The sequence below is a fragment of the Sus scrofa genome, chromosome 13 (assembly GCF_054392235.1).
Source record: "Sus scrofa isolate SSC_HxYL_T2T_F1_AM1 chromosome 13, Sscrofa_HxYL_maternal_Yorkshire_Landrace_v2.0, whole genome shotgun sequence".
Lineage (NCBI taxonomy): Eukaryota > Metazoa > Chordata > Mammalia > Artiodactyla > Suidae > Sus > Sus scrofa.
In genome coordinates, this window is record NC_139395.1 from 220,139,766 (window position 1) to 220,153,494 (window position 13,729).

Here is a 13,729-nt window from a genome sequence, read left to right on the forward strand (position 1 = left end):
TGGTTAATGAATCTGACTAGGAACCATGAGGTTGCAGGTTCGAACCCTGGCCTTGCTCAGTGGGTTAAGGATCAGGTGTTGCCGTGAGCTGTGGTGTAGGTAGCAGACACGGCTCGGATCCCGCGTTGCTGTGGCTGTGGCGTAGGCCGGCAGCTACAGCTCCGATTGGACCCCTAGCCTGGGAACCTCCATATGCCATGGGAGTGGCCCAAGAAAAGGCAAAAAGACAAAAAAAAAAAAAAAAATTTTATTGCTGTACCCGTAGCACGTGGAAGTTGCCAGGCCAGGGACTGAATCCCAGATGCAGCTTCGACCTACACCACGACCGCAGCAACTCAGGATCCTTTAACCTGCTGTGCTGGCTGGGGACTGAACTGGCACCTCCGCAGCCACCAGGGACCAAGCTGCTGGCTGCTGCAGTTGGTTTCTTAACTCACTGTGCCACAGCGGGAACTCCTGAACTTTCATTTGAGAGCAGTCAGAACAAAACTCAGTATAGATTTTGGACTCTGGCCCCTTAGGCTTGTGGAAACAGCATATTCAGAGGGCGCAGCTGTGCTTCCTTTGGGGTTTGATCCTCGCCCTCAGGGATTCAGGCAGGGCCGTCTCTCCGTGCAGCCTACACCCCGTGTTGGGTTCTGTGTGCCTGCCTCAGCCAGGACAGCCTAATAAACCCCGGCACACGGAACTGTCCTAGCCTAGGGTGTTCCGTGGCTAGAGCCGCCGTAACGAAGCACACAGGCAGGGCCGCTTAAACTACGGTCAAGGTCAAGGAGTGGGCAGGGCTGGGTGCTTCGCGGCTGCAAGGGAGCATCTGTCCCAGGGTCCCTCTTGGCTTGGAGATGCGTCTCTGCCTGTGTCTTCACAGCGCCTTCCCTCTGGACGTGTGTCTGTGTCCACATACCCCTCACTGTTTTTGGCTGTGCCTGCAGCATACAGAAGTTCTGGGGCCAGGATCGAACCTGTGCTCCAGCAGGGACCACACTGGATCTTTAACCCACCGAGCCACCAGGGAACTCCCCCCAATTTCCCCCTTTTTAGAAGGACAGCAGTCGTATTGGCTTAGGGTCACCCTCCTTTTGGCTTCATCTCCTGTTTACCATCACAGTCTCAAGTTCTGGGGCTCAGGAGCGTCAGCCTTTGAATTCTGAGGGAGCACAGTGCAGCCCGCTGCCCGGAGCTGAGGGATGTTTGGGCCGTTAAGTGGTCCCCACTGGCAGTGAGGAAGAACGTGGCCCATTCCTAACCCGGGGCAGGGGGCCGTTCCCGCTTAGCCTAGCTTTTCCCCCAAACCCGGCACACCTCCCTTTTTCGTTGGTTGGTTGTCGCCCATGGCGCTTGGCACCTGCTGCATTTCCCTCCCTCCGTCTTTGCGTCCATCTGTCTGTGCAGCTTCCCTGTCCGTCCAAGGAGCAGAAGCACACTCAGAAAGTGTCACCTTCAGCTTCGGACACCCCACGTTGTCTCCACGTATCCCACATTCCATATCTGGGAAGTGGGGAGAAATAGCCACTCTGCTCCAGGGTCCCGCACTTACCTAAGGCCCTCCTCACTCTTCCGGGGAGTTTGCTGATAAACATCCGTTCACCGATGAACCCCCCGGGGGTGAGGAACCGTGACGGGGACCCGTGACTCCTGCCCAGGGAGCTGACCCAGCTCCAGGTTCTCCTTCTCAGCCCCGTGTTCACTCTGGGCAGCTGGTTCTGTGCGGTGGGGCTGCCCTGGGCAGTGCAGCATTAGCGGTACCCCCTGCCTCCCCTCATTAGTTGACATGGAACACCCACCCCCTCGCTGTGCCAAACACTCGCATCCCAGACATTGTCACAGGTCCCCAGGGTGGCAAAATCCTGCCCCTCCCCCCTTAAGAACCACTGGCCTAGCTGGAGAGAACAGGCAGGTTTTGCAAATGTCCGCGGTGAATGCTGTACGGTGATTGCGTGGCTGTGGAATTTCAGAGGTGTTGCACCGGTGAATGGGGTTGTGGGTGAGGTCCATGGAGCAGGAGCAGGAGGGAGGCAGAGGGACCTGGGAGGGGGTGGTGGAGACAGTGGGACGGCGTTGCACACCCAGAAGAGGGTTATCCAGACTCAGATTCCAGAGCCCAGGTTTCCACTGCTCCACGGGGCCCGAAGCCTCCTGCTGATGTGATGTAGGAGCTGCAGCATCCTGCCACCTGGTACAAAGCAACCTCTCGGACGCTCCTCTGATTCCCTCTGAGGTGGTGCTATTATTATTCCCTGGACCCAGACAAGGAATCAGTCACTTGTCCCTTGTCACACAGCTGTTAGTGGCAGAGCCAGGCCCCCACCCAGGTGTAGGTGGGGTGTGCTGGGTGGACCATTGTGAGTCCAGCAGCCCAAAGGAACAGCTCACCACGTTTATGACTACATAGGAGGCAGAGGGAGCGGGCCTGCCCGACACTCTTCTAGGTGTTTTTCCGGATACGATGCAGGATAAAGCAGGGTAACACAAACACAAGCAAGTTGAAAGGAACAGAGGAATGAACGCAGCCAGGTGCCCGAGAAGAGATGCTGCCTGGCTTAGTCTTGCGTTTTCTCGTAACCAGCTGGTGGAAGAGAAGGCACAGGTTGTGGAGAGCTGTCATCTTATAAAGAAAGTAGACAGGTGTGAGTAGAAAGACAGGTGGGTCTTTGCCGTTTGTTTCCTTCCTGCCACCAGCATGTCCCTGGGGCCCGCACACACCGCCCCCACGGGACAGCCGCCTCCAGCTGTCGGCAGGGCCACTGCTCCCATCGCTGCCAGCGGGCGATACCACTTGCTGGTTTTCCTGTTAGACATTTTCTGGTGCCTTGTCCCTTGGGAGGTCAGCTCTCTACCACTGTCACACAGTCCCTGCCCCCGCCCCCCTTCCCGTTGTCCTGATGAACTTTTTATTCTGTCGTGGTGCTTTGAGGAGAATCCAGCACTGATGTGATGAAGACTGCAAATAAAATTCAGAGAGCCGTACTTGGTAGGAACATGTCATTGAGAACCCAGCTTCTGGCAAACACGGAGATTTGCACATGGAAGCTTGGCCCAGAAGTGTGACTCTCCGGGGTCACAGCTCGGCTCATAAAAAGCTTGCATGAATACGTGCATTGTTTTCAAGGGTGACCTGTTACTAGGGACTTTTGCGACTTTCCATTGCATGAGCTGACTCCTTCGTGACCACAAGGTCATGCCGACATGGCAAAAACTCAGGCTTTATTCAAGGTCAGAGTTTTAAGTTTTGGTTATGTGACTACGAGTATTTGGGATCTATTTCAAACTGTGGCCTCAGTTTGTTTTTGTTTTTGTTTTTCTTTCTACTTCTTTTTTTTTTTTTAATATGGCTGCACCTGTGGCATATGGAAGTTCCCAGGCCAGGGGTCAAATTGGAGCTGCAGCTGCCGGCCTATCCCACAGGCACAGCAACACGGGGTCTGAGCCGCATCTGTGATCTACGCCACAGCTTGTGGCAACTGCCAGATCCTTAACCTTAACCTCCTGAGTGAGGCCAGGGATCGAACCCACATGTTCATGGATACTGTGTCGGGTTCTGGACCCACTGAGCGACAGTGGGAGCTCCTCGTTTGGTTTGTGTCAAACATGACTAAGGGAAGGTCTTCACGACTAAAGCACTTTGTACACAACACTTACACTTCGGTGTTGCTGGCTTGCTTGGTTTTCCATGAACCTACATCACTTTAATCCCTGAACTTTCCGCTAAAATAAATCTCTCAGGGAGCCCCCGTGATGGCTCAGCCATTAAGGAACTGGACTAGGATCCATGAGGATGTGGGTTCGATCCCGGGCCTCGCTCAGTGGGTTAAGGATCCAGCGTTGCATGAGCTGTGCGTGTAGGTCAAAGATGCAGCTCAGATCCTGTGTGACTGTGGCTGTGGTGTAGACCGGCAGCTGTAGCTTCAACTTGACCCCTAGCCTGGGAACCTCCATATGCCATGGGGGCAGCCCTAAAAAGACACACAAAAAAACAAACAAAAATAAAATAAATCTCTCACATCAGATATTTACCAGCCTCGCCTTCTGAAGCTCCCGTCCTGCTCCAGTCAGCCAGGTTGCCCTGAAGCCACTGTGTCACCCTCTTCCCCACCGCCCCGGGTGACCTCTGCCTGCCCTGCGTCTCTGGAGTTAGAGCCCCTGTTTCCTGGATAGAGATCTTCCTCTTCCTGAGTTTTTACCCTGCTTTGCTGGAGCACATCCTGCAGTGACATCCTGAGAAAAGGGTACAGAGGGAGCTGAAATGGGGAACAGTTCCTCGTGTTTCAAATGTATTCATTCCCCTTCACCATCCCCTGGTCATCTGGCTGAGGATAGATTTCTCAATTAGAAATGGTTGCCACTTTGAATTTTGGAATCCTTGCCTGAAATTAAATGACTCTCCCTGCAGCACCGTTTGGGCGTGGTGACCGTGAGAAGGCGCTTCTCAGATCTCTTGTTGCAGGAAGTGCATTGACCGGGCGTTTCTAGCCACTGCATTCTGAAATCCATAGCCTGTGTGCTGGAGGCTGGGCTTCCCCTGGCTGCTCCTAGCCAGTGCCTGAGAACTTTTAGAAAAAAATATTCATGACCCTTCCTGAAAATGGAAAGGCACCCTCTCCTCAAGGGGGTGCGTGGCAGTACGTGTAGGGACCCCTGCAATGGGGTCTTGCGATGGGGAGAGCTGTTGGCTGCACGTCCACATGCATCATGGGGGGAAATTTATAGTCAAGGAGCAGGGTGGAGATCAGTGGACAGAAAATCACCAAGAGGAAACATCAGGCTACAGGGATTCTGGCTAAACAGGATTATAGGATTGTTGCTGAAGGTGGGCCAGGGCGATCAGATACCCCCTGGGGAGGAGGTGGGGCTGGTGGAGCCTGAGGAAATCGATTGGATATGGACAGTAATTAGATATCAAAGGGGCGTTCTGGTTAAACTGATTCAGCAGAATTCCTGCCAAAACTGATAATGCAGAGATGGACACAGGAGTCCAAGCATAAGGCCTAGTTTCCAGACAGCTTGCGGGGCCCACGCAGAGTTTGGTCAAGGAGGGAATCCATGTCAGAAGCTAGAGGCCCCAGGCAGCCTTGTTCTGGGACACTCAGGCCCGGCTGAGCCCAGCTTGGGTTCCCAGGTGCCCAGAGGCCCTGGCAAGGCCTCCTGAGGCTGCCCAGCCTCCCAGCACATGGCCACCCCACTTCACCGCTCCTCCCCTTGGGGTCAGACTCGGGTGGTGGGCTGACTCCTCCCCCTGCTTCACCCAGCCCCCCTCATCTTCTCTCACAGGTGTTTAACCTTGTGCCTTTAACCCTGTTTTGGCATCTGCTTCTCAGAAGACTCGGATTAACACATTGAGAGTGACTCTTTCCAGTCTGTCCAACGTGGCATGTGACTGGTAATTTGATTTTTGCCATTCCAAGAGAGGAAAGTTAGTCTCAGATTAGCTTTTTACTCTTACTGTTCTTGCTGCCGGTGAATCTAGAATCTCTTCAAGCTAAGAGAAGCCAGACAGTCGGCCCTCGGTCCTCAGTCCTACATCCTTAGATTCAGCCAATCAGGGGGCATGTACTATGCTTCTGACCTGTGATTGGTTGAATCCACTGATGCAGATTTCACAGATACTGGATGGAGGGCTGACTGTGGGGCATGAGCACTAGGGGATTTGGGTATCTGAGGGGAGACTTGGAACCAATCTCCTGCAGATTCTGAAGGAGGACTATATTTTCTGTGAACTCTCTATATTTTATGCCCATTTTTATTTCTACTATTGGCCTTTTTTATTGATTTATAAGATTCTTTATATATTAACGTGGTTAGCACTTTGTATTGTAAAAATGTTCTCCAGATTTTGTCTTTTCATTTTTTAGATGGTATTTTTGTCTGTTTTATTAAAATTGATTTACAGTGTTGTTAACTTCTGCTGTGTGTGTGTGTATAAATATATACACACTTTCTTTTTTATAAGTTATCCTCCATCATGATCTATGCCAGCAGACTGAATAGAGGTCCCTGTGCTGTACAGCAGGACCTCATTGCTTTTCCATCCTAAATGTAATAGTTTTCATCTACTAAACCCAAATTCCCCGTCTGTCCGTCCCAATTTCTCCCCCTCCCCCTCGGCAACCACAAGTCTGTTCTCTGTGAGTCTGTTTCTGTTTTGTAGATGGTTCATTTGTGCCATATTTTAGATTCCACATATAAGTGATATCATATGGTGTTTTCCCTTCTCTTTCTGACTCAACCTCAGTGAGTATAATAATCTCTAGTTTCATCCTTGTTGCTATGAATGGCATTATTTTTCTTTTTTATGGCTGTGTAGTATTCCATTGTGCATATGTACCACAATTTCTTTATCCATTCCTCTAGTGATGGACATTTAGGTTGTTTCCATGTCTTGCTGTTATGAATAGTGCTGCAGTGAACATGTGGGTGCATGTTTCTTTTTGAATTACAGTTTTGTCTGGATATTTGCCCAGGAGTGGGATTTCTGGATCATGTGGTAGTTCTATATTTAGTTTTCTGAGGAATTCCATACTGTTTTCCAGTGGTTGTTACCAGCTTCCGTTCCCACCAGCAGTGCAGGAGGGTTCCCTTTTCTCCACACCCTCTCCAGCATTTGTTATCAGTAGACTTAATGGTGGCCAGTGGGAGGTGGTACATCATCGTAGTTTTGATTTGCTTTTGTCTAAGAATGAGGGATGTTGAGCATTTTCTCATGTGCCTGCTGGCCACCTGTATCTTCTTTGGAGAAATGTCTGTTTAGGTCTCTGCCCATTTTTCAATCAGGTTGTTTGGGGTTTTTTTTGCTTTTGAGTTGTATGACTTGTTTGTATATTTTGGAGATTAAGCCCTTGTCAGATGAATCATTTGCAACTATCTTCTCTCATGCTGTAGGTTGTCTTTTTTTTTTTTTTTATGGTTTCCTTTGCAATGCAAAAGCTTGTAATTTTGATTAGGTCCCATTTGTTTATTTTTGTTTTTATTTCTATTGCCTTGGGAGAATAACCTAATAGAATGTTGGTACAATTTTTGTCAGAGGATGTTTTGCCTATGTTCTCTTCTAGAAACTTTTTTTTTTGTCTTTTTTTTTTTTTTTTTTTTGCCTTTTCTTGGGACGTTCCCGCGGCATATGGAGGTTCACAGGCTAGGGGTCTAATCGGAGCTGTAGCCACCGGCCTACGCCAGAGCCACAGCAACATGGGATCCGAGCCGCGTCTGTGACCTACACCACAGCTCACGGCAACGCCAGATCGTTAACCCACTGAGCAAGGGCAGGGACCGAACCCGCAACCTCATGGTTCCTAGTCGGATTCGTTAACCACTGTGCCACCACGGGAACTCCTCTTCTAGGAATTTTATGGTGTCATGTCTTAGGTTTACACCTTCAAGCCATTTTGAGTTTGTGTGCATGGTGTGGGGGTGTGTTCTAATTTCATTGATTTGCATGCAGCTGTCCGGGTTCCCCAGCACCGCTTGCTGAAGAGACTCTCTTTTTAGATGCTCTTTTTAAATATGCTATGCTTTAGTTTATGTATGACCTTTGACAAAGCAATACACACGATACAGTGAAAGCAAACATTTTAAAATTTAAAGAGCACCCAGACCAGAAAACAACCCAAGTACAAACGTATCACAAAACATAAATATACCTCCCATGTGAGTAAGTGGCCGGCAGGCTGCCAGTGAAAAGAGGACAGTTCTTAGACTGGATCGCAGCACATAAAGCTCAAATCAAGCTGTATGTAAAAAACGCACACATACAGGCGTTCACGGTCACAGGGCAAACCGCGGAGAGACTGGCAGATTCCCAGTCACAGCTTAGCTGGGGCAGAGCGCTCAGCTGGGGTCAAGGTCAGGGAAGAACCCCAAAAGGGTCCTTGACTAAGTCCTGGAGACCGAGCTGGGGACAGCTTGAGAGGAGCTCCTGGAGGCCACTGCCTGGGGATCACCTCCGCTGTGCTGAGTTTTTCCTCCAGGAGCCTGCGAGGCTTTCAGAGTGAAAAATCAAAGACCCCCCACACACACCCATGTGCTTTGAGCAGCAGGCGTGGACACGCTGAAATATGCCCACGGCGTTCTGTTTTCTTTAGCAACGGTCTGCCTTCAAGGGAAACTCTTTTACCAGAGTCTGACCAACGGCGAGTTTGCAAAGACCCGCCAGCCTGGAGGAGGGAGATGCCCAGCTTCAGGCCCCTCTGGCCTTCCCGTCACACCTGAGGAGTGGAGGAAAAGCTGAGGCCACGTGTGAAGGCCACAGCCCAGGGGCACAGGCTCTCTGAAGGACGGAGGCCGCGTCACAGGACTGCAGAAGATGCCCTCCGCCTTGGCATCTTACCACCGCAGAGCAGGGCTCCTCTAAAATGACGGGGTCACAGCAGAGAGGAGCTGAACGTCTCAAACCCGGGGCAGAGGGGAGGCAGGTGAGCCTCTGACACCTGCAGCTCAGCAGGTGTAAACACAGCCTGGCCCCTGCCGGATGAATGTAGCCTTCACAGCGAAGTTCCTTTTCCTGAGTATTCCCTGGCTGGCTCTCAGCAAAGAATAACGAGGCAGGAGTTCCTGTTGTGACTCAGCAGTAAGGAACCTGACTAGTATCCATGAGGATGTGGGTTCGATTCCTGGCCTCACTCAATGGGTTAAGGATCTGGTGTTGCCGTGGTCTGTGGTGTAGGCCAGCAGCTGCAGCTCCAATTCAGCCCCTAGCCTGGGAACTTCCATATGCTGTGGGTGCGGCCCTAAAAAGACAATGATGATAATAGTAATAATAAACAATAACAAGGCCTACTGAAAGTAAAAACAAAGCCGAACAAAACACAGCTTGAAGCGACGGGGAAAGCATCAGAACCTTACTCAAAAATGGCAGAGATTTTGGAATTAGCATACCTGGAATTTCAAGCAACTGTGACCAGAGTTTCTGTTGTGGCTCAGTGGGTTAAGGAGCGGATGTTGTCTCTATGAGGATGCAGGTTCAATCCCTGGCCTCGCTCAATGGGTTAAGGATCCAGTGTTGCCGCAAGTGCAGTGTAGGTCGCAGATGCAGCTCCGATTCGACCCCTGGCCTGGGAATTTCCATATGTTGCCAGTGCGGCCGTAAAAAGAGAAAAACAAATAAAGCAAGTATGATTAATATGCTAAGAGCTGTAATAGAAAAAATGGACAAAATACAAGAGCAAATGATATAAGCAGAGAGATGAAAACCCTAAGAAAGAATCAAAAGGAAGTGAGAGAAACACCATGGCAGAAACCAAGAACCCTTCTGATGGGCTGGGCAGCAGACTAGACTCAACCAAGAAAAGAATCAGTGAGCCTGAGGATGTGTCAGTAAAACCTCCCAAACTGAAAAAGGAGGAAGAAAAAAATTTTTTTAAAACTGAAAAAAAAAACCAAAGAAACCACAGAATATCCAAGAACTGTAGGAAAACTACAAAAGATATAACATGTATGACAGAAATACCAGAAGAAGGAAGAGAAGAGAAATAGTTGAAGTAATATTGCCAAGAATTTTTCAAAATTATTGATAGACACCAAACCACACCTGCAGGGAGCTGAGACAACTAGATCCTTAACCCACTGCACCACCAGGGAACTCCTTGTTTTCTTATTGTTAATTCTGAGGTTTCTCTATAGATTTCTCTGTATTGATTTCTCTATGTCTCTTTACTTAAGTTTTTTTGGTTTTTGTTTTTGTTTTTTTTGTCTTTTCTAGGGCCACACACATGGCATATGGAGATTCCCAGGCTAGGGGTCTATTTGGAGCTATAGCTGCCGGCCTATGCCACAGCCACAGCCACAGCAAAGCAGAATCTGAGCCGTGTCTGCGGCCTATACCACAGCTCACAGCAACACTGGATCCTTAACCCACTGAGCGAGGCCAGGGATCGAACCCACAACCTCATGGTTCCTAGTTGGATTCGTTAACCACTGAGCCACAACAGGAACTCCTATGCTGGATTTTTTCTATTTCCATGGGAATTTTAGAATCAGCTTAGAAATGTTGACGCAAAAGTCTGCTGGCTTTTTTCTTTTTCTTTTTTTTTTTTTTTTGAGCCTTTTATTCTCAGCTTCCCTGCTTGGCTTCTCAACGCTGTTTTTTTTTTTTTTTTTTTTTTTTTATTTCCCCACTGTACAGCAAGGGGGTCAGGTTATCCTTAGATGTATACATTGCAGTTACAGTTTTTTCCCCCACCCTTTCTTCTGTTGCGACATGAGTATCTAGACATAGTTCTCAATGCTATTCAGCAGGATCTCCTTGTAAATCTATTCTAAGTTGTGTCTGATAAGCCCAAGCTCCTGATCCCCTCCCACTCCCTCCCCCTCCCATCAGGCAGCCACAAGTCTATTTTCCAAGTCCATGATTTTCTTTTCTGAGGAGATGTTCATTTGTGCTGGATATTAGATTCCAGTTATAAGTGATATCATATGGTATTTGTCTTTGTCTTTCTGGCTCATTTACCTCAGTATGAGATTCTCTAGTTCCATCCATGTTGCTGCAAATGGCATGATGTCATCCTTTTTTATGGCCGAGTAGTATTCCATTGTGTATATATACCACATCTTCCGAATCCAGTCATCTGTCGATGGACATTTGGGTTGTTTCCATGTCCTGGCTATTGTGAATAGTGCTGCAATGAACATTTGGGTGCATGTGTCTCTTTTAAGTAGAGTTTTGTCCGGATAGATGCCCAAGAGTGAGATTGCAGGGTCATATGGAAGTTCTATGTATAGATTTCTAAGGTATCTCCAAACTGTTCTCCATAGTGGCTGTACCAGTTTACATTCCCACCAGCAGTGCAGGAGGGTTCCCTTTTCTCCACAGCCCCTCCAGCACTTGTTATTTGTGGATTTATTAATGATGGCCATTCTGACTGGTGTGAGGTGGTATCTCATGGTAGTTTTGATTTGCATTTCTCTTATAATCAGCGATGTTGAGCATTTTTTCATGTGTTTGCTGGCCATCTGTATATCTTCTTTGGAGAAATGTCTATTCAGGTCTTTTGCCCATTTTTCCATTGATTGATTGGTTTTTTTGCTGTTGGGTTGTATAAGTTGCTTATATATTCTAGAGATTAAGCCCTTGTCAGTTGCATCATTTGAAACTATTTTCTCCCATTCTGTAAGTTGTCTTTTTGTTTTCTTTTTGGTTTCCTTTGCTGTGCAAAAGCTTTTCAGTTTGATGAGGTCCCATGGGTTTATTTTTGCTCTAATTTCTATCGCTTTGGGAGACTGCCCTGAGAAAATATTCATGATGTTGATGTCAGAGAGTGTTTTGCCTATGTTCTCTTCTAGGAGTTTGATGGTGTCCTGTCGTATATTTAAGTCTTTCAGCCATTTGGAGTTTATTTTGGTGCATGGTGTGAGGGTGTGTTCTAGTTTCATTGCTTTGCATGCAGCTGTCCAGGTTTCCCAGCAATGCTTGCTGAATAGACTTTCTTTTTCCCATTTTATGTTCTTGCCTCCCTTGTCAAAGATTAATTGACCATAGGTGTCAGGGTTTATTTCCGGATTCTCTATTCTTTTCCATTGGTCTGTCTGTCTGTTTTGATACCAGTACCACACTGTTTTGATGACTGTGGCTTTGTAGTATTTCTTGAAGTCTGGGAGAGTTATGCCTCCTGCTTGGTTTTTGTTTCTCAGGATTGCTTTGGTGATTCTGGGTCTTTTGTTGTTCCATATAAATGTTTGGATTGTTTGTTCTAGTTCTGTGAAAAATGTCCTGGGTAATTTGATAGGGATTGCATTGAATCTGTAGATTGCTTTGGGTAGGATGGCCATTTTCAAAATATTGATTTTTCCAATCCAGGAACATGGAATATCTTTCCATTTCTTTACATCTTCTTTGATTTCTTTGATTAAAGTTTTGTAGTTCTCGGCATATAGGTCCTTTACCTCTTTGGTCAGGTGTATTCCGAGGTATTTGATTTTGTGAGGTACAATTTTAAAAGGTATCGTATTTTTGTATTCCTTTTCTAATGTTTCATTGCTGGTATACAGAAATGCAACTGACTTCTGAATGTTAATCTTATATCCTGCCACTTTGCTGAATTTATTCATCAGTTCAAGGAGTTTTGGGGTTGAGTCCTTAGGGTTTTCTATGTATAGTATCATGTCATCTGCATACAGTGACAGTTTGATCTCTTCTCTTCCTATATGGATGCCTTTTATTTCTTTTGTTTGTCTAATTGCTGTGGCTAGGACTTCCAAAACTATGTTGAAGAGCAGTGGTGAGAGTGGGCATCCCTGTCTTGTTCCAGATTTGAGTGAGAAGGCTTTCACTTTTTCCCCATTGAGTATTATATTTGCTGAGGGTTTATCATAAATGGCTTTGATGATATTCAGGAATGTTCCCTCTATACCCACTTTGGCGAGGGTCTTGATCATGAATGGATGTTGAACTTTGTCAAATGCTTTTCCTGCGTCTATTGAGATGATCATATGATTTTTGACCTTTTTTTTGTTAATGTGGTGTATGATGCTGATTGATTTGCGTATGTTGAACCATCCTTGTGAACCTGGGATGAACCCAACCTGGTCATGGTGTATAATTTTTTTGATATGTGAGGTTTGGATTCGGTTGGCTAAGATTTTGTTGAGAATTTTTGCGTCTATTTCATCAGTGATATTGGGCGATAGCTGTCTTTTTTGGTGGTATCTCTGTCTGGTTTTGGAATGAGGGTGATGGTGGCCTCATAGAATGTCTTTGGGAGTATTCCTTCTTCTTCAACCTTTTGAGAGAGTTTAAGGAGGATGGGCACCAATTCCTCTTTATATGCTTGATAGAATTCACCTGTGAAGCCATCTGGTCCTGGACTTTTATTTGTAGGGAGTGATTTTATGACCTCTTCAATTTCATCTTTTTCTTTTTTAATAGGGATTTGCATCATTAGACCTCTAGATAATTTGGGGGAAATTGACATCTTTGCAATATTGAGTCTTTCGCTCAACTCCATTTGTTCAGTTGCCTCAGCAGTGTCTCATAGTATTCAGTGTATACACTTTACAGATCTTTTGCTGTATTTCTCTCTTAAGTATCTCATATTTTTATACGACCGAGTATATTTTTTAAAATTTCCATTTCCAGTTGTTTGTTGCTGGTAGGTAGAAATACGACTGGTTTTTCTATCAGTCCCTTATATCTGACAATCTTGTTAACTCACTTATTGGTTCTAGTAGCTTTGTGGTCATTACATTTTCTGCATAGGTAATCATGTCACCTACTTAAAAAAAAAAAGCAGTTATACTTCTTTTCTAGTCTGCATGCCCTTAACTTCGTTTTTCTTGCCCGCTTGCCCTGGAACTTCCATTGCCGTGTCGAATACGGATGATGCGATCAGGAATCCTTACCTTTTCCCAGGTCTGAGGGAAAACATTCAGTCATTCGCCATTAAGCATAATGTTCCCTAGGGGTTTTTCATAGGTGACCTTTCCTAGATGACTCAGGAAATTCCCTTCTATTCCAAGATTGCTGAGAGGTGTGTTTGTTTCTTTTAATCAGCAGTGTATAATTAATTTCCTCAAATGCTTATTCCGTGTTTTTTGAGATGATTATATGGGGTGTCTTTTTTTAGTCCTCTAATACGGTGAATTAAATTGATTTCTGAGTGTTAAACCAATCTTGCATTTTTGAGATAAATTTCCTTTAGTCATGATATGGTATTCGTTTTATATACTTTTTATATGATATGTCCATTTTTAACTAATTTTTGAAAATGATGTGAAATGTGGTTTGTAGTCATTTTATTTTATTTTT

At 46.5% G+C, this 13,729-nt stretch overlaps 1 protein-coding gene across 2 annotated transcripts in view; it reads left to right on the plus strand.

Annotated features, from left to right (window-relative positions):
• FAM3B (FAM3 metabolism regulating signaling molecule B) overlaps positions 1-13,729 on the plus strand; it is a 50,241-nt gene that overhangs the window by 16,678 nt on the left and 19,834 nt on the right. The gene's annotated exons all lie outside the window — the stretch shown is intronic.